This window comes from Schistocerca americana, chromosome 6, assembly GCF_021461395.2.
Source record: "Schistocerca americana isolate TAMUIC-IGC-003095 chromosome 6, iqSchAmer2.1, whole genome shotgun sequence".
NCBI classification, from domain to species: domain Eukaryota; kingdom Metazoa; phylum Arthropoda; class Insecta; order Orthoptera; family Acrididae; genus Schistocerca; species Schistocerca americana.
Window position 1 is genome coordinate 608,080,077 of NC_060124.1, and position 21,994 is coordinate 608,102,070.

Below are 21,994 nucleotides of genomic sequence, written 5' to 3' on the forward strand. Positions count from 1 at the left end.
GTTGAGCTTCGACTCCAAACCCTGGACATGCTGCAACGGACCTGGCACGCTGACTTTTATGTTGCATCGCGAATCCCGCACGTGGACCAGACTTTACCCATCCCACCGCCAATGACCAGACACGTGTTGGCCTCAGAAGGTTCCTTTGTGAGTCATGGCATGTTATTTTTAAGTCAGCTAGGAGTCCCTCACCGTCCTGAAGGGTAAAGTAGGCCTCAATCTTTGTCACGTCCAACATCGAGCAACAGCCCTCTTTGTAAGCACTCATGTAGCGACATACTCCAACGTTGAAAAGGTGGATGGCAATTGGTAGTTCACAAAATACCATGCGAGTGCGGGAAAATTTACGTTGGCCAAACTATTCGTACCTTCAACGACAGGTGTATTGAACGTTATCGCCGTACGCGATTATTACAACCAGATAAATCTGCGAAGGCTGAGTATTGCCTTTGAGAGGGACACAGCATGCTACACAATGAGACGCAAGTAGTTGCAAATGCTTCTCGGTACTGGGACTGTGTTTTAAAATAATTTGTCGAAATCAGACTAGCAGATATCATAATGGATGCCCGCTAAGTAAAACGTGGAATCCTGTTTTATCAGACATGAAGAAACAGAATCGGCCGGCTATGAATAATAATTTGTAACGATGTATCGTTTTCAACAGTATTCACCACCGGAGGCTCTGCAACTCTTTTTGCGCCAGGGGGCAGCAGGAATGACTGAGCCCGTGTGGACTGCATCTAGGGCATGCGCTGTTGTACTTCCGATGCATATAAAGGTGCAGTCAATTGCGAGTGGAATCAGTTATCGGCGGGAGCAGCGGAGCTTTTCTCACCTGATGATGGCGGCCAGGTGGAACGTTAAAATATTGTGTTCGGATGACAGTTTGATCCGGCTGGAAACCAGACAAGAATTTGACATATTATCCTGCACATGAGCGATACAACCTAACATCAGACCACGACTTCTGTGTGCAAGTGGAAGGGTACCGAGGGTGGTGGTAAACTGCAATAAGACTGTTACATCTCCTCTGGCTACAGATCATTGTGTTCATTTCCTCGGAAGATATCGCCGTTTCTTCGTATGCATTTTCTGTTTCCGACGATCATTTTGTAGGACTGTTGCGAACATATCACAATTTCCGAACAGTAATCGGGCTGAACTTTGTAAACAGCAGGTGTCATACACCTGTGGAAAACTATGTAGTGTTTGTGTTACAGAGAATCGATTTTTCCTTTGGTGTCCAAGGTAAGAGACAACATTCTCCTGCGAGTAGACTAAGTAGGTAGACTACAACCACATTTAAATCTATATGTTTACTTTGCAAGCCATTGTACGGAGTATGGCGGAGGGTGACCTGTACCACTAATAGTTGTTTCCTTTCCTATTCCATTCACAAATAGAGTGAGGGAAAAAGACTGCCTATATGCCTCCTCATGAATGCAAATTTCTGTTATCTTGTGTTTGCGGTCCTTGCGTGAAATTTACGTTGCCAGCGGTAGAATGTTTCTGTGGTCCAAATGTCGGTTACCAACAGCATTACTCGAAAAGAACATCAATCTTCTGTCCAGAGATACCTTTTTGAGCCACTTGGTGACTGTAATCCGACTGCAGAAAACAAAAATCATTCGTGATTCAAAGTGACTCACGATCAATATGATGAATTAGCCTATGAGTTTGATATCATGCATGTGACGTCTGGCGGAGGAAGCGATGGATATCAGGGATATGATTCGGGACTTGGAGCGTTTTTTCGTTGTGGAGAAATCTTTTAAGGAAATTTCAATCCTCCACTTACACAGGGAGGGATGACCATCGTAATAAAATCAGATGTATCACCAAATTTATAAAGTGATACATAGTATAAGTCTGATATTTACAACTTATCTGCGCTGTTACCTTAAGAGATTTCACGTATGGCAAGGTATTTGGTTATTTTAAGGGAGTTTGATGTGAGGAGGCATCCTGCGACAGAGGTGGGTCTTGGCACTCAATCGTGAGCCAACTACGTGTTTAATACGGTAGTCCTGTGACTCAAGACACAACAGATATTAAGCTGATTAGAAGTACTGTGTAGATCCAAGACACAGCTGTTTGTCTCGCAGTGGACAGCAGCCGGCGGCACCAGTGGTCACGAGACTTGGGCGATCGGAAGTGGCGGACATGCTCGGCCCGTGATGTGCTGTTGGATACAAAGAAGTCCCCAACCTGCCTGGTCTCGCCTGCAGCAGCAGGGGCTGGCGGAGTGACAGAAGCTGACGCGTGTGCTGGGTGAGAAGATTCCGTACGACAGGTGTTTATGCTGTAAACTGATGGGTTGGCAGCCAGCTGGGTGACAGTCCGTCTCCGAGCACTGTGGCTGCCGGGGGAGGGGCGTGGGGCGTGCAGCTGCCGGCGTGGCAGGCGCGGCAGGCGCGGCTCCGGGGCGGACGGCGGGTGGCGCGCGGCGCGATCCACAGTTTGTGTAATCGGTAGGATTTTTTCCACCAGATATGTTTAGAGGAAACGCTGTGTTGGAAGAGAGAATGGGTGTGTGTTCTCAAACATCGGTGCATACGAGACCTCGGGTACATTTAGCGCTACGATCTACACTGAAGAGCCAAAGAAACTGGTACACCTGCCTGCTATAGTGTAGAGCCCCAGCGAGCACTCGGAAGTGCAGCAGCACGGGGTGGCACGGACTCGACTAATGTACTGCCGCACGGCAGGTCCTGCTGGGCTGTCCGCAAATCCGTAAGAGTACAAGTGCGTGGAGATCTCTTCTGAACGGCACGCTGCAGGGCATCGCAGATATGCTCAGTAATGTTCATCTCTGGGGAGTCTGGTGGCCAGCGGAAGTGTTTAAACTCAGAAGACTGTCCTTGGAGTCACTCTGTAGCAGTTCTGGACGTGTGGGGTGTCTCATTGTCTTACTGGAACTGCCCAAGTCTGTCGGAATGCACAATGGACATCAATGGATGCGGGCAATCAGACAGGGTGTTTATGTACGTGTCACCTGACAGAGTCGTATCTAGACGTATCAGAGGTTCCGAATCACTGCCACTGCACACGCCCCACACCATTACAGAGCCTCCACCAGCTTCAACAGTCACCTGCCGACATTCAGGGACCATGGATTCATGACGTCTCCACACTCCCACACGTCGATCCGCTCGATACAATTTGAACCGAGACTCGTTCGACCGGGCAACGTGTTTCCAGTCATCGACAGTCCAATGTCGGCGCTGACGGGTCCAAGCGAGGCGTAAAGCTTTGTGTCGTGCAGTCATCAAGGGTACACGAGTGGGCCTTCGCCTCCGAACGACCGTATCGATGCTGTTTCGTTGCATGGTTCGCACGCCGACACTTATTAAGGGCCCAGCATTGACATCTGCAGCAATTTGTGAAAGGATTGCACTTCTGTCACGCTGGACGATTCTCTTCAGTCGTCGTTAATCCCGTTCTTGCAGGCTCTTCTTCCGGTCGCAGCGATCTCGGAGATTTGATGTTTTACCGGATTCCTGATATTCACGGTACACTCGGAAAATGGGCGTACGGCAAAATCCCCACTTCATCGCTACCTCCGAGATGCTGTGTCCCATCGCTCGTGCGCCGACTGTAACACCACGTTCAAACACACTTAAATCTCGATAAGCTGCGATTGCAGTAGCACTAACTGATCTAACAACTGTGCCAGACACTTGTTGTATTACATACATAGGCCTTGCCGACCGCAGCGCCGTATTCTGTCCGTTTACGTTTCTCTGTATTTCAAAACGCATGGCTACACCAGTTTCTTTGCTGCTTCAGTATATTTGTGGCGGAAATTTAAGTGCTTGATTTGCATAAAGTTTGCATGTGATACTCAAAGACATTGAAAACATGTTTTATTACGGTGAACGGTTTTCGTAAGGTGGAGATGAGTGTTCTACGCTATCTATTTGAATCCTGTAAATTATTAATCGATTAATTTGATAGGCTAGCGAAATGGAGTAGTTCTCTCTATTTTTTATCAAAATTTTGTCATCTCTCCCTTTGCCCCAAGCATTAGCCAATATAAACACAGTATTCTCAGGAGAGATGAAAACCTCTGTCGGCATGCTCCGAGACATTTGTGTGTACACACAGACACAGGCACATACACACGCAACCGTGATGTAAGGTAGAGAGAGAGAGGAAACGAGTCTGGGATTTCCCGAGCAGCAGACTGCGCCATCCGATGCGTTGTCCGCGGATACAAGATGAAAGTTTAGTACAGTAATCCGTAATTGGGAGTTTGAGCGGTTTCGACCTACCTGGCGGTGCCCCGGCGACAGACAAGCGCGGGAGATCCCAAACTTGGCTACTTTACCACACTTCATTCCATTTCTCGGTGCTTACAGTTATTACGTCATGGGAGGTGGTGTGGAGGTTGCAGATGCGAGCTCTACCGAAGTGGGAGAACCGTGTCTCCCTCAAACTGATTCAATAAAATATATCATCGTTACATTGTTGACATTGATTTGAATTGCGTGTTGTGAGATCCTTCTACTGCAGCGCAGAGTGAGTGTCTTTGCCGCTAATGTCTTGTGGGATGGGTGGGGAAGGAGGGGGCGAGGATTGGGCGGTGGCATTCAGCATGGGCTCGGTCGGTGCCTGCACGTCAACGTGAGTGCACACGCGAAAATTTTCCATCAAGACAACACCTCCAACCTGCAGAAGTGTAATTACGTTAATTAGGACATGTAGTCGCTGGATGCGAGCCTTTGCCGCGAATTAAAGAGTGTCAACTCCTGCAAATTGAATTTCATAAATAAACAGTATATCCTCATTTATGTAATTGACACTGACTTCAATTCTGTATTCTGAGATCGTTCCTCTCCAGCACAGATTTTTTTCCCGCCTATTTCCAGGTGGGGAGTGCAGGGTGGAATGTACAGGTGGGAGGGAAAGGCTGAGGGATCTCTCAGGAGGGGGAGGGGTAACTAATTTATAGATTTAATTAATTACTCTGTTGATTTGATATCAAATGTGTGCTTGTATTTGTGTGGGGAGTTCAAGAGGGGTGGAGGAGGGGAAAAGGAGGAGGAGGAGGGGGAGGAAGTGGAAGGGGTGGGTGTTTTCTCAGAAGGGCGGATTATTTCCAGGTTATCATATATGAAGCCTCAGCAGGTCATAAACGACTTAGTAGAACAATAAGTTACGGTCATAAGTCAAGTTTGCCTCTGAATGGATGCAACCCGTGCTAACGAACTGTCCTCATTCTCACTTTGCCCCACCACTGGTCGCCTGCTAGAAGTACATTTAGTCGACTCTACATTGGCGATTTGCATACATAGAGCAGAATGGTAAAGGTTAGATTGGGAGATCGGGTAAGTTACGGTGGCGTAGTGACTCGAATTGGGGCAAGCAAACCAGCCTCCCAACTAAAAACTGGAACAACATCAACAAGAACTCGTACTATTATTACTACTACTACTACTACTACTACTACAGTGAGGGCACTTACGTGGCAGCTGGTTGCCAGTGCAAATAAGTTTAACCGCCGGAGCGTCAAGACCGGTCAAGGTTACAAGTTGCTCCTCCGTCTCGCAGGGCTGGCAGCTTCTGCAAAAGCACACGTCAAACACTGTCAGTAGACTTCAAACCCTGTGATGCACCAGGATTGGTCTTTCTACTGGTTTTAAAATGAGGAAACAAACAAACAAGCGACGCATAAGCGAAGGCAAAACGAAGTATACAAAACATTTCCCAATGGCTACCGTGCGGTTACTCGGTGAGCCTGCTGAGGCCATCCGTGTAGTGAACGAGGCAGTTAGATACACTGGCAGTATTAGTGCTGCATATTTAAGTATTGGTTTATTATTAGATATTCTGTACATCAAAAAGCTAGCAGCCTGCCTATCCCCTGTAGAACAAGAACTGAAAGAAATACGATGCACGTTCACGCTTGGCGATACCAGCACTGCAGGTAAGAGGCACAATAGGTGTCTGACGGGTCCGTCGTTCAGGTTTGTCACATATCGGACTTGTCTGGAACACTTCATGTCGACCCACCTGTTTTTTCATTTCTGCAAACGCCAGTGACTTAGCAGCTGCAGTGACAAAATTGCGTGCTGAAGCTAAACGTTGCGGTTTCTGTTGGTAGCGTCAAGCGCCGATTACGTCATCATTTCCGCTCACATGTCTCAGTCCACCGCACAGGCCAGTCTTGTCATTTAGATTTCTGTTCATCAGGTTCAGTAACGGTTTTGGAGAATGCCGATGTGAAGAAATAGCACACTAGTGGCGTTCTACTACAATTTCGAAAGAGCAAAACAGTATAATACAAAATCTTTAGTCGATATTGATTTTTCGATATCGATACATAAATGAGGACGATCGCCATCATAAATCGATACTTTCTTGAAAGAAATATCGATATTCTTTCGACAGTGCGAGTTCAGAAACCGCTCCCGTTCTGCTAGTGGGTCATATCCCCCAACTACGTGCAGCCTTGTGTTACTTAAACATTGATAGCTAAGACGTACGTCGTTATCGATAGTACTTTTTAAGATTGTCGACATGCAGATTAACTATGTGTTGTTTTGTGCCTGTAGTTCAAATGAAAAAATAGCTTTCTAAGGATTTTTTACTGATATAAGACAACAACTTTGTTTCATAAAATTAAGGTATTTACATTCATGCTCTTTACTCTGCTATTTAAAATACATAATTACAAGATATATAAATTTTGTTTTATAAAAAGTAAGGCATTTACACTTTTCACCTTTAGTCTGTTGCGTTTTTCAGTAATTATTTCTCCTGCCTTGAAGAAAACCCTCTCTGCAGGAACTGAAGTCGCTGGACAGCACAAATATTTAGTGGCCATTACACGCAATATACTGTTAGGTATTACCCAATATTCTAATAGACAAGCATGCTCGCTCTACTACATGTTTCTCAAAATACTGAAGTAGGTGAGCTATGCAATCGCCGGCCGCTGTGGTCTCGCGGTTAAGGCGCTCAGTCCGGAACCGCGCGACTGCTACGGTCGCAGGTTCGAATCCTGCCTCGGGCATGGATGTGTGTGATGTCCTTAGGTTAGTTAGGATTAAGTAGTTCTAAGTTTTAGGGGACTGATGATCACAGAAGTTAAGTCCCATAGTGCTCAGAGGCAGCTATGCAATCACTGAATGGTCAACGTTACGCTGTTGCTCTTTGGAAAAAAAAAAAAAAATAGATCATCCGATTTCAAACTGGTAGACGTATCAGTAGCCGTATTATCACAGCTCGTGGATACTTCTGTTTCAGGTATTATCTTGGTGTTGATGCAGTGATCGCAGCATACTCTTTCTGAAGTAAATGTGCAGTGTTGTCTGCCTCTTGAAATATCCTGAAACCAAGTTTTTTAAACCTAGGATCTAATAATGTCGCAAGCATATTAACAGTGCGCGTGCCAAATAGTTTCAGTATTTCATTGACTGATTTAATCAAGGAATCCATAACACTTTGTGTTTCATTACCTGTTAAGGTGCTTTCCAAGTCTGACAGCTTTGTAGAAATATCTCATTTAAGGGGTATAATTAAGGAAGCAGTGACGTATGACACCCCTGAGATTATTGTTGTTGCTACTTAAAAACGTTCAAGAAGACCTATTATCTCTCATATAGCTAAGTAATTTTCTGCTGTGAGGGAAGCGGTGCTTTTGAACTTTGATCGCAATCCAAGCTCACTTCGTACTTCCAAAATTCTTTTTCAGCACGTAGTATGTGGTGTTGCATCGAGTCGGCACCTCTTGTATCAGTTCCAGTTCTTTTTTGTTTGCTGCTTTCATATACAAACAAATAATTCTCAAAAAAAACATTCCAATATATTACTTATCGATGCGAAGTTGAAATTGAGCATCTTAGAAGGAAGAGGAAGACGACAACGACGACGACGACGACGACGAAGAAGAAGAAGATAACACGAGGAACAGGTATGCGACAAGGATAATGTTTACTAGTCTGCCATACAATGTTGCTACTTCAGGTGTGCATGCTTGCTGATGAGCTGCAGCAGGTATGGTACAAACTGCACACAGGAGTAAGAAGGTGTAGTGACAGCCCACTGAAGAGACCAGCGGTGTTTCTCAGTTGAGTTGACACTGAATACAAAATATTAGGGCCATCACTCTACTGTAGTGCTACAGTTGCTACATAGCTGAAGTCGGCAGCACTTGTGATCTTAATACAGTCGACATAAAGGTGTAGCTTGTAGAAGTTTTCCTGAGAGTTTCGCCTCTCGCCGAGGAAAGCGCACGAGGCGGTATAAAAAGTACAATAGTGTTGTGAAGGTGCGGGGAGAGACAGCAGTGCATCATACCGATGTATTCCTATAATATACCCGGGCCGCTCAAGGTTCGCACTTGACAGGTCCTGACAGACAGCATTTCATCGACTTCACTGTAGTTGCGATACATTAGCTTAAAATAGAAATAAATGCTTGTACCCAGCTCCGTAAACCTAGGGCGGTCCGCTATAAATGGCGCGCGGCAGTAACAATGGTTTGAGAAAGCGCATTGCATAGACATCAAGTTATTTGTAGGAATGAATAAGAAAATAAATAAAAGTGGGAGGTGAAGCTGCCAAGAAAAACTTTACAAGCTATGCATGCCGATTTGACTTGTACCAACATGTACCGATCACAAGAATGAACCGAAACTCAGCATGGCATTGACAAGTTAAAGGAGGAAACATTTTTTTTTAAATGTTACTTACATGTGTCACAGATTCTGCATTGTGTTGACCAGCAATTTTTGTCACCTTTAATATGGATGAAACTAATTTTTCAGCCACCATAAAGTGCCAAGTCAATGCCAGTATGCCTTCATTTGCACGGCTTGTCCACATGTCCGTTGTAAAACTCAAAAAATTGCATTTTTAAGGGCCTTTTCTAATTTATTTTCTATCTCCTCATATAGTTTTGAGATCATCGAACATTTAAGTGTGGTTTTCTCTGGCTACTCTTATCTGTTGTGCAAAGCATGAACAATTTTTTTTCAAACTTTGATGTTCGGATGTTCTGTACGGCAGCATATCGATAGCCATCATTTGTGCATAAAGAGAATCAAGTTCTTTCTTTACTTTTGAACTGGCATCGTACAAATGACTAATGTTAACATAATTTTTAGAGAGCTTCTCGATCTTTTGGTTTCACCTCTTGCACTTGATCTAGCTCACTAGTTGATCCTTCCCTCACCCTACAGTTTTATTGCTAAAATCCATGGTTCTCTAGTTTCTTACCATGGTTTCTTTTTAAGTGATCTCTTAAATTAGTAGTATTCCCTGAACATCTATATTCTTTACTGCAGATGGTACACTTCACAAACTATCATCCCCCACTTTTCGAAAAATTTCCACACAGATGATTGATTTTTACGATTCATTTTCAAAATAATAACAAAAAACTATTTACTTCTCTCAGAAACAAACCAACCTAGGAAGCGCAGGATTTCCTCGGCTAACTTTCGGTGGCGCGTGAAAAGTACCGATAGTTTCATTTCGGCACGATTCAGAACACTTCGTGGCGACTATGCTCTTTGTATCACTGCTGCCAACGACAGCGATTCAGCAGTTGTGGACTATAGTTTCATGACGAAGAATAATGCTGTGGTTGTGTGGCGTTTAAACAACGAAATGAGTGATGCAGAAACCGTTGCTGGAAGATTGAAGTCAACTGGTACGATACCCGAACAGCTTGAAACTTTGGGGGCGGCATTCTTCCTCGTGACCCTCGAAAAATTATTAATCACATCTCAGAATGCTGTAAACTCGAAAAAATGAAAAATAAAAATAATGGTGAGCTAATTCGCGCGCTTCAGAATTTCAGACAAGGGGTATCAATATTGATGGGCAAAAGCTTAAGAACTGTCGACAGATTTAGGTGATTTTACAATTACATTCCCGGACATTCACCGTCAACTCTTCGCAAGAGAAGGTTAGTTTTGTTTCCCATCCATTGAAACATTCACATTTCGCCCGAATGACTTACGAACATGCATTGTAGTACTGTGAAAGCAGATAGCAAGTAAATACAGATATACATTTAATGATTATGTCCAGCCACCATACAAATAAAAAATTTGACACTAGACAGGTTGTGCTTTTACTATATTCAATTTTGCGGGAACTGATGCGTCCGTGAAGGAACAAGTTCCGCTAATGTAACACAACACAGGGAGCCAACGTGTGAAAGATACTTGTGCTTCTACGAAAGCTGGAGTGACGCAGGGGCGTTAGGGTTGCATCGATGTTTCGTGTTTCCAAATCGGCTTAGACATTAACGCGTACAATTGAAAACACTTGTAAGTACAATGTGGACTCAGACACAGAAGCTGACAATAGCGGATGTGTTTCATTAATAATGATAATAATCATATTTATTTTAAAATGCATTATGGAGTACAATCAGAAAAGGTTAACAAATCCTCAAAAAAATCTTTTTTTTCCCTCTGCTAACTGCGTTATATTAAAACAGCCTTATTTATTCCTTTCTATACCTATGCTCACAAATTTGGAGATGGCAATCGGTATAATGCGCATTCATGTTCCATGTTATTTACATGGGCAATTTTTACCATAAGCATCTAATCGGTAAGAGATACGCACGACCGTGGGTTGTCATCAGCATTCATTAATAAACAGCATAGCCTGGCTAAGGCCCCACCATATTTGATTTTGACTACATACCACCATGCAATTACTTTCCCTCCACACTCCACACGCCATGGAGGCAACAGGATCCGACAATTTTTCGAGAGCCAATTAAAAAAGAATTACATTGTAAACGAAATGACTATCGACAGTTAAACCAGACTACCGACAGTGCAGGCGCTATGGATGCAGACACTATCGATAATCGATAGTTTATCGATGTCTAAGTAACAGTAGCGCAGCTAGGCCGCAGCCGTGGAGAGTGGGTTCTCCGTGGCGCAGGCGCCCGCCGGGGAAGTCCAGTTTCCCGGCCGCTGCTGAGCCAGCGCAGCGCGCCGTGGTCGCCTAGCGCCTTGCCAACGTCCTATTGCACCGCCGTTCCAGTTTGTGCCGCCAATACACTCGTGTATTTGCAGACAAAAACTAAGTGCGTAATTTTATTTTTTCGAGATGATTCTTGAAACTTTGACCGTCCCTCGAAAGCTTCTGCCTTCAGGCACGTTTGTGCACGTTAACCCCACATGCGAACGAAAAATTACTGGTCCAAGTTTTGAAAATAAGACTGTTCACTCTCGACCAAGCAAAGTGTCGCTATTACCTGTTACACATTCGTACAGTCCTACTTTTTCTTTTTCCTGGGCTTAGACCCTCCTGCACCCAGAAAAGCGAAATTATTTCGTTTGGCAGCAGTAACCATTGCTTAATGAAATAACTGGCATTACGGTGTCGAACACCCAACTGTAGTTCTGCTGCAGCAAATTCGCAACGAAGCCCGCCGGCGTTTCGTCAAGGACGGAAGTGACATTGGATGACCTCGGCATCACATCTGACATTTCAGTTTTCATCGCAGACACGGCAAGAGTCACTTAAGATCGGTGTCTTCTGTTTCTATGCTAACGCTATTAGTGGCACAGGGAGAAGATACTCAGATGGGAAGAGAGAGAGACGAAAAAACGGCGTCACGGAGAAAATGAAAATCGCTTCCTCAGTCACGAGTCCCATTAGTGAGCACCAAAGAAGCTCATTTAGAACTATTTTTCGTTGCTATTATTAAAGTGGAATCGTATATTGTGCAAAACGCATTATCTGATTGCAGCAGAGAAACGCCTTGCGGTTACGTCGATGACCTGTCGACTTTCAGTGTCGCCAGTTGCTACAATCTAATATAGTCTAACGGAAAAAAAGAAAAGTCCACGGCTAGCACACTGCATCCCAAGTCGGCGGCGTAATCTACAACAAGAGGGCCACCTGCAGGTGCTGTGGGGGGGGGGGGGGGGGGGGCTCGGGATCAAGTCTGCCCAGGTGGAACTCGCCCTGTGTCTGTAAGTCCACACATTTTCGCAAACTACCAAATAAAGATAAAACTTTGATATCTCCAAATCCAAAAGAAGGAGAGTTTCAACTGGATCACATAGCCATATCTAAAACGTATATAATGGAAATTATGAATGTCGAAGCACTCGGAAATGGGGAATTTGATTTAGTTCATTATCTAAGATTAAAATACGAGTTCTCCCACATAAAACAAAAAATATCACTAATAAAGTAATCAGATACACCTCCACTACAGCTAATATTACTACTGAAAATACAGAAAAAATTTGAGAAGAAACTGAAACACCAAATCAAGGTGATTGTCATGAACTCCAGGTATAAATTACTACAGCAGCAGAGAAAACTTTAGGAGTGGCCAAGAATAAAAAGGAGGGATTGTGGGACGATGCGCATGAAGAACTTGAGAACAGAGAGGTCAAAAATGGAGAAACAGGTGATGTTAAAAAAAGAAAATTTACAAAACTCAAAACAACAAAGAAAAAAACGTCAAAAATAATCCCCAAAATCAGAAGAACTTTGAAAAAAACTCGGCGTCTTGAAATATAAGATAATTTTAGCAAAAATAATACCAGGGATTTTTACCAAACTTTTAAACATGTACTTAAATACTATCAAGCACCAATTTGTTTCAAAGATGAAATTGGCAAAACAGGATTAAACAACAAAAATTGCGAAATGCTAGCAAAAGTTTTTGACAGGTTCGTAAACTGTCAAGTTCCAACAGTTAAACTGGAATTTCCAGCAATACTACAAAATCTGGAGAAAGATTTCTCGCCAATAGACCAAGAAATTCATGAAGCCACAAAAAAAAAGCACAAAGCAAGTGGTGAAGACTACATTACAGCAAAATTTTTGAAATGGCCAGAACCGAAGATTATAAACGATCTGCAACTACTGTTTGAGAACATTTGGAAGATTGAAAAGATTCCAGAAGAGTGGAAAGTAGAATTAATTCACACTCTACGTAAAAAAGGAGGCAAAAGGTCGACAATCACAGAGGAGTGTCACTTATGCCAGGGCATGTAAAATATTAGCAAGAATTCTCATCGACAGAATGGTAAAAACTTTACCTAAACAGTTGGGAGAAATCAGGGAGGTTTTTCGAATGGGAAGATCCTGCACAGAATAGATTTTTAACCTAAAATCAATAATTCGCCACAGAATGTTAACCAGCAAACCAGTAACAGTATAATTTATTGAATTCCAAAAAATGATTTGGTTCTGTGGACAGAGAGATAATAAATAAAATCATTAGACAATTTTGTGTTCAAGCAAAATTAGCAAACATAATTCATGTAACTGTAACAAACACGATATCCAAAGTTAAACTTATGGGCGAAATATCTCAGCCATTTGAAATAAAAACTGGTGTTAGACAAGGGGCTGGTTCTAGAAAAAATAGTAAGGATCTGGAATTTGGAGCCTAAGAATCACAAAATTGAACCAATAACTATAGGAAGGGAAACAAACGGAATTAAACTGTATGGTTTTTGCAATTTTGCAATACTTTCAGAAGATCTGACAGATGCAGTTATTCAAGTAATTATTCTGGAAGAAATAGCAAATAGAATCGGTCTCAGAATTTCAGCTGAAAAAACAAAATTCATGACAAACATAAAAAATGAACTACAGTTCATAGAAACACAAATAGGTAAAATAGTGCGAGTAAGTAAATTAAAAGATCTTATACAACAGAATACACTAGAAACATTTGCAATAGGTATAGGAGTTAACAAAATGGAGAGAGGGTATGGTTTGACAAGAAATGTGTATTTATAAAAACAAAACAAACACTGTACCACAGTGGTACGACCAGAATGTTTTCATAGATGAGAATGTCTAATAGTGAACTACACACATCAAGAAAAGTTTTGCATCACCCCGATTCCCAGAACTCGGGAAGATAGACGTTGACTGTGGATACTGTATCACAGGCACAGTCCCTTTGACTGTTCAGATGTCACTAAACCCGCCCAAAGATGTAAACAACCATGCACGATCAGCGCCTATTAGACGGAGGGGGCCCGACAGCCGATCAGTTCCAGTCATTCCACCAGGAAGGAGGTATACGGCTCTTGTCTGTAGTTCTACCATGCCTAGACGGTCAATACCGCGGTTCAATTGCGTCCGCACTGTTGCTTTGTGCCAGGAAGGGCTCTCAACAAGAGAAGTTTCCAGATGTGTGAGTGAACCAAAGCGATGTTGTTCGGACGTGGAGGAGTTACAGAGAGACAGGAACTGTCGATGACATGGCTCGCTCAGGCCGCCCATGGCCTACTGCTGCAGTGGTTCAAATTGCTCTGAGCACTATGGGACTTAACTTCTAAGGTGATCAGTCCCCTAGAACTTAGAACTACTTAAACCTAACTAATCTAAGGACATCACACACATCCATGCCCGAGGCAGGATTCGAACCTGCGACCGCAGCTGTCGAGCGGTTACTGCAGTGGATGGGCGCTACCTACGGGTTACGGTTCGGAGGAACCCTGACAAGACCATCATGTTGAATAATGCTTTTCGTGCACCCACAGGACGTCGGTTTATGACTCAAACTGTGCGCAATAGGCTGCATGATGTGCAACTTCACTCCCAACGTCCATGGCGAGGTCCATCTTTGCAACCACGACACCATGCAGCGCGGTACCGATGGGCCCAACAACATGCCGAATGAACCGCTCAGGACTGGCACCACGTTCTCTTCACCGAGGGGTGTCGCATATGCCTTCAACCAGACAATCGTCGGAGACGTGTGTGGAGGCAACCCGGTCAGGCCGAACACCTTAGACACACTGTCCAGTGACTGCAGCAAGGTGGAGGTTCCCTGCTGTTTTGGGGTGGCATTACGTGGGGCCGACGTACGCCACTGGTGGTTACGGAGGCGCCGTAACGGCTGTACGATACGTGAACGCCATCCTCCAACCAAATCGGCAGCATCTTGGCGAGGCATTCGTCTTCATGGACAACAATTCGCGCCCCCATCGTGCACATCTTGTGAATGACTTCCTTCAGGATATCATCGCTGGACTAGAGTGGCCAGCATGTTATCCAGACGTGAACCCTATGTAACATGCCTCGTGTAGATTGAAAAGGGCTGTTTATGGGCGACGTGACGCACCAACCACTCTGAGGCATCTACGCCGAATCGCCATTGCGGAGTGGGACAGTCTGAATCAATAGTGCCTTCATGGACTTGTGGATAGTATGCCACGACGAATACAGGCATGCATCAAATGGCTCTGAGCACTATGGGACTCAACTGCTGAGGTCATTAGTCCCCTAGAACTTAGAACTAGTTAAACCTAACTAACCTAAGGACATCACAAACATCCATGCCCGAGGCAGGATTCGAACCTGCGACCGTAGCGGTCTTGCGGTTCCAGACTGCAGCGCCTTTAACCGCACGGCCACTTCGGCCGGCACAGGCATGCATCAATACAAGAGGACGTACTGTTGGGTATTAGACGTACCGGCGTATACAGCAATCTGGACCACCACCTCTCTGAAGGTCTCGCTGTATGGTGGAACAGCATGCAGTGTGTGGTTTTCATGAACAATAAACAGGGCGGAAATGATGTTTATGTTGATCTACATTCCAATTTTCTGTACAGGTTCCGGACCTCTCGGAACTGAGGTGATGCAAAACTTTTTTTGATGTGTGTATAAGGTGGACAGAACAGAGGTATTTAAAAGACGGATAGCTAGAAAAATAATAGGTTCAATACAAACTACAGATGGCTGGAATATGTGAAGTAATGAGGACATCTACAAAAATGTAGAGAAAATGTCGTAAGTGATGGCTAGAAGAAGATTAAGCTTTTTTGGACATATCTACCAAATGAACGAGAACAGGTTCATGAAATAAATATTCTTGTAATTCTCGAACAAGGGAAGGACAATAGCATTGATTGCAGAAGTAAGGAAAGATGTAGAATGAAATAACATCAAAGAATCGGAAATAACAGAAAGAAATCATTTCATTTCAAGAATAAAATATTGAATTTTAAGGCCATCAATGCATAAAAAATAAGAAAAGGGAACAACACGGACAGAAGAAAGGAAAACAGGAGGAGATGATAAATGAGAACCGGTAAAACAGAAAACAACAAGGAAAGAAGAGAAATTGAAGTTTTTACGTGATCCTAGTAGGACAATCCGAAAACAAAAAGTGCAATAAACTAACTGCATGAACAATTTTTGCAGAATAACTGAAACATACAGTATACGCCAGCAAGAGAGCCTGTGATCCTTCAAACTCCTCCAGCGTAACTCTCGATCGAGATGATCGGGTGGACTTCAGTGTCCAACGGACAAAACATCTCGGGAAGCCACGACGCTGCCCTGAAGGACTGCTTGCGCGGCGCTCGCCTCCTGCGCCCTCCTGCCGCGGTTCGCACCCAGGGGCACTCGCTGCCGGCCCCTCTGCCTGCCCACTAGGCCAGTTCGTTGTGGGACGCCATCTTAATGCGGCCAAGGATGTACCCACTTGACTAGCACGACTGATCAGTGGTTCCCTTACTCTAATCTCGACAGATTCTTTAGTAACACAGTTCCAGGCGTTTGAACCTTAGCGCGGTCGTAATCCGCTGTGTGTAATTCCGAAAGGCGATGTTTCGCATCTGCCGACTTATTAGGTAGCTGCGATCTGGTGTGTCTGGTTGCGGCTCACCAGTGGAACCATTAAAAAGGGAAATACTGAGTCTGCCGGCACGGCAGCAAGCCCCCAGAAGGAATGTTATCAAAGGCGGCACTGAGAAACCAGCAGAAACCAGATCCGCAGACTTTGTAAAGGAGCTGATAAAACAGTCGACCACATTCTGACCTGTTGCGAGGAGATCGCACACGCGGATTAAAAGAAGAGAATTTTGTGGTGCAATCGATAGTTTTGAAGTTATGAGAAACATCATCAGCCAGTGGCGGAGTTATAGAGAAGAAAATGTAGCCGACAATGAGCAAGTCAGACTGATCAATGACTTTTTTTTTTGGGTGTCTTGACGAATTTGATTTTATAGTCTACCAGACGGCGTTAACAACTCGCCTGGAGACGAGAACACCATTAATCAGTCACGGCGAGAAAACCAAAATGATTACTTCGGACTAATCGACGACTGGCTCACGGCATGCCGGACGTGACAGCAGTGGAGAAATAGAAAGTGCGCATCTTACGAATTGCTGCACCAGCCAACAGCACACTGCAGGACAACAGCCGGAATACGATTAAATATGAGTATCAAAAATCTAACTTGAGTAATTCTGGCACAGTTTTGTAAAGGAGAGAGCAGTGGTCCTTGGCGCACAGGCTGCAGTCCTGGCAACGATAAAACACGTATCCGCCAATTATAAACAACACTTTGATGGGGTCAGATACACCAAGACATTCTAGTCACTTGAGCATTGTTCGACTAGTGACAAAATATGAAATTTACCATAGTTATCTAGTTTGCTGTATTTACTGTTTTACGAGGGTTGTCCAGAAAGTAATGCACAGCACTTTTTTTCTCAGCCGAAAACAATACTACGAATGCGATACGTTGCGTATGTATTATCTGAAGTCTCCCGAGTGAGCACGCCAAGTTTCCGCCACTTCGACGGACAGCGTAGCTGCAGGACACTTTGAAAATGTGATGTACGTTACAAGCAACGAGCCGTCATTGAATTTCGCACTACAGAGAAAGAAACTATGGGGAATATTCACAAACGCACAAACAGACGTGGTTTATTCGCCTGGAGACCTGCAAGGTGCATTCCACTGACCCCTGGTCACAGGAGAGCCCGTCAAGCCTGGTGTCAAGAACACAATACATGGTCATTGGAACAGTGGTCCCAGGTTATGTTCACGGACGGGTTCTCATCTGGCGTGAACCAAGAACCAGATACCGACCGCTTAATGTCCTTGGAAGGGACCTGTATGGAGGTCGTGGTTTGATGGTGTGGGGTGGAATTACGATTGGTGCAGGTACACCCCTGCATATTTTTCACAGAGAAACTGTTACAAGTCAAGTGTATCGGGACGTCATTTTGCACCAGTATGTCCGCCTTTTCAGAGGTGCAGTGGGTCCCACCTTCCTCCTGATGGATGATAGTGCACGGCCATCGTCGGGGAGTACCTTGAAACAGAGGATATCAGGCGAATGGAGTGGCCTGCCTGTTCTCCAGACCTAAACCCCATCGAGCACGTCTGGGATGCTCTCGGTCGACGTATCGCTGCACGTCTTCACACCCCTAGGACACTTCAGGAGCTCCGACGGGCACTGGTGCAAGAATGGGAGGCTATACCCGAGCAGGTGCTCGACCACCTGATCCAGAGTATGGCAACCCGTTGTGCGGCCTGTGTACATGTGCATGGTGATCATATCCCATTTGATGTCGGGGTACATGGCGTTTTGTAGCACACGTGTTTCGGGACGGTGTCCTCAACTTATCACCAATACCGTGGACTTGCAGATCTGTGTCGTGTGTGTTCCCCATGTTCCTATGCTATTAGCGCCAGTTTTGTGTAGTGCCACGTTGTGTGGCACCACATTCTGTAATTATCCTTAATTTATGAGCATGAGTGTACTCCGTAGTGAAACACGGGACATTGTTAACAAGTGCCGAGAAATAGGTTGTTCTTAACGTTTTTCATAAATTTACAGAAGAATTCGGCTTTGAAGTTCTCGGAGACACTGAAATATGACACATCTGAGCTACGCATCCACATGGATGTGTAGCTGAATTGATAGTGCAGTAGCTTGAAAATCAACTGCAATTCGTGGATAGCCTGTTCAAGTCTCAACTTGGTCACCTTTTTCCCGTTCACTTTGAAACACCTGCATCTCGTAATTGTAAAATCCATCATCATTTTTGATGAATAGTGCACCTCTTCTTGATACTAATTATATATTGCATGCGGAATTCCCGTTTGCTTTTCAAATATAAATTCTTAACTATCGATATTTTATGAAAGATTGTTAATAAAGATTGCTTAAATTAAGTAAACAATTTGTTTTCTTTAGGATAAAAATGAAAAACCGAATACTCTTTATCTGGATTGTGTCCATTGCTTTATGCAACAGATGTACTCTCACACGAACGAGAGTGACAAGCGTGTAGAAACATGAAAAATAAATCATTTACATAGCATCAAGTACACCATACGAATGCTGCATTTTTACAATTACAATACGAACCCATCAGAACTGATCTGGAGCCAAGTTAAGGGATTGTTCAAGCTTCCAGACGTACTGGAACTAACACGCGCAGCTTTTTTCACACGTCATTGCCGAAAGCTGTCGGGATATACAACGGTACGTCACAAAAGAAGAGGAGAAAATGCGCCGCCTGCGTGGCTTTGTGGATTCTGTTGTTGATCGACTCGTTATCAACGTAGCAGTTGACAGTTCCAGAACTGAAATTTATTTCTCGGAGCCGTATAAGGAAGGAGCTGAGAGATTACCAGACGACTGACGTAATTAACATCTTCACTGGCGTCAGTATTCCACAATACGGCTAAATCCCTGCAGTATGCTTTTGGATCACACCTAGCTCGCTCGAAAAATTACTCTGTGTTTAAGTTACGAATTTTCATCCTCTTGTTTGTAATTAGAATAATGTGTTAGGTGAGAACGAGAGCATTTTATTCTTTCCGTCTCGTCACCAAAGAAGCGTGCGGTAGTGCTGGAGTTTTGTCGATTATTATTCATACTCCTGAAAAATCAAGAGACATTCGAAACTATATTGTTTCTCTGCTCGTCTCTTTTTACGTCTGAACTGCAACTGCTCACATTAGTTGGAACCGGCTGGCTGGCCAGTGGTGTCCAAGTTAAATGTGCCGTTAAAGATGTTGTCCCACACTATCGCTCAGTGCTTGACTGCATTGTATTGTAATGTACTGTATGGAACTGGGGACCTAGAAACGACGGAGAGGCTTCGTCCCCGCCGTAGCCCGCACTGGTGCACAACTCCACAACCGGCTGCAGCAGTCCACTCTCCCCACCGCCGCCCCACACCGAACCCAGGGTTGTTGCGCGGTTCGGCCCCCGGACGGGGCACTTGACTGTACTGGACACAGCTAGGCTCCCGCTCCAATGAGATTCAAGAAAACGTGGAAGATTACATGGTCTAATGATTACGTCTGGTTTATTCTTATGATTAATACCGTATAGAAATACCTCATCAGAGACAGTTTACCCAGAGAGCAAAGTATTGACTGCAATGCAACAGAAGTGAAATAACTTGCTTTGGCAATAGCAATATTTGGAGTCACTGAAGAATTTTAACCTGACTAAGACTTAGGAATAAAACGGGGAGGAGGAGGAGGAGGAGGAGGAGGAGGAGAAGATGAAGTCACTGACTAAATGCCTGGCACACTGACAGGAAGGAAGCTGCTACCAACTTAGAACACTTTCCGCAGAAAAATTGCGCCGCCACTGACGAAGGGCTGCTCTCTCAGTTGTCCAATAACAACAAGCTACGAAATGAATCCGCCCGCCTACATTACGGCAGTCACAGTAGCAAAAGAACTGTGGGTACTTTAGTCAAAGCGTGTCAGAGAATCGATTAGGAAACCAAAGTGGAAAGTTTGGCTGGAACCGTAAGTCCAAAGCTTAACCTCTGATGTGAGCAGTTTCTAGAACGTGAAAGAGCATAAACTGAATAACCAGAAAACCGAAGACTACCGGATGAATTACTGACATAACACTAAAAGTCGAAGGAGCTTTCTGAAATTGTGGAATAACAAAGAACTGCAACAGCCAGGATAATTAAAGATACGAGGGAGAGCTGGATCACCGGGCGCTGGCAAAATGGACTTTCCAATCCAAGATACTTCGTAAACACAGGAAAAAGAATTGCATCTCTTACGGTCGAGTATTAATACTCTTGCTATTTACAGGTGATTGAGCTAAGCGGTTCACATCAAATATTTCCGGAACCATTCAAGATATCCTAATTCTGCTTTGACCTAGATGAATAGCGACAAAATCCTCACGAACCAACCATCACTCGACAAATGTAAATCACAAACACAGAACGAGAGCTGCAGTTTCTATGTGATCCTTTTATACCGATTTCTGAGCGGTGCAACACTATTTCATCTATACGTGACGTGGCGTATTTCCTTATTTGACTACGATATCACTAACTCCCGCGTGTTAAGACTAGATGAGTCTCAAGTTCTAAATATTTAGTCTCTGAAATTATTAATCTAATTTTGAAGAGTGAAATGCCGCTGACTTCACCTCTTAGTATTATGACACGGGTACTGGACATTACTGTTGATACACTTAAAAGAATGAAGCCGAGATCTGCCAGCCTCTGTGGCCGAGCGGTTCTAGGCGCTTCAGTCTGGAACCGCGCGATCGCTACGGTCGCAGGTTCGAATCCTGCCTCGGGCTTGGATGTGTGTGATGTCCTTAGGTTAGTTAGGTTTAAGTAGTTCTAAGTTCTAGGCGACTGATGACCTCAGATGTTAAGTCCCATAGTGCTCAGAGCCATTTGAACCATTTTGAAGCCGAGACGTACATCTCTGAAACTACACTGAAGAGGCAAAGAGGCTGGTACACCTTCCTAATGTCGCGTAGGGCCCCCGCGAGCACGCAGAAGCGCCACAACTCGACGTGCCATGGACGCGACTAATGTCCAAAGTAGTACTAGAGGGAACTGACACCACGAATCCTGCAGGGCTGTCCATCAATACGCAAGAGTACGACAGGGCGGAGATATCTTCAGAACAGCATGTTGCAATGCATCCAAGATACGCTCAATAATGTTCGTGAGTTTGGTGACCAGCGGAAGTGTTTAAACTCAGAATAGTGCTCCTGGAGCCAGTCTGTAGCAATTCTGGACGTATGTGGTGTCGCATTACCCTGTTAGAATTGCCCAATTCCGTCGGAACGTACAATGGACATGAATGGATGCAGGTGATCCGGCAGGATGCTTACGTACGTGTCACCTGTCAGAGTCGTAGCTAGACGTATCAGGGATCCCATATCACTCCAACTGCATACGCGCCACACCATTACGAGCCTCCACCAGCTTGAGAAGTC

At 44.4% G+C, this 21,994-nt stretch overlaps 1 protein-coding gene across 4 annotated transcripts in view; it reads right to left on the reverse strand.

The window, feature by feature from the left end:
* The window catches only part of LOC124619557 (phenoloxidase-activating factor 2), a 239,019-nt gene that overhangs the window by 197,838 nt on the left and 19,187 nt on the right, over positions 1–21,994 (reverse strand). For 3 of the 4 annotated variants that reach the window (XM_047146037.1, XM_047146039.1, XM_047146035.1), the window contains exon 1: positions 5,471–5,568. The exons of the other annotated variant lie outside the window; for it this stretch is intronic. The gene's annotated coding sequence lies outside the window, so the exon portion shown is untranslated. Of the gene's footprint in view, positions 1–5,470; positions 5,569–21,994 lie in introns of those variants that run through there. 4 annotated transcript variants of the gene reach the window in all.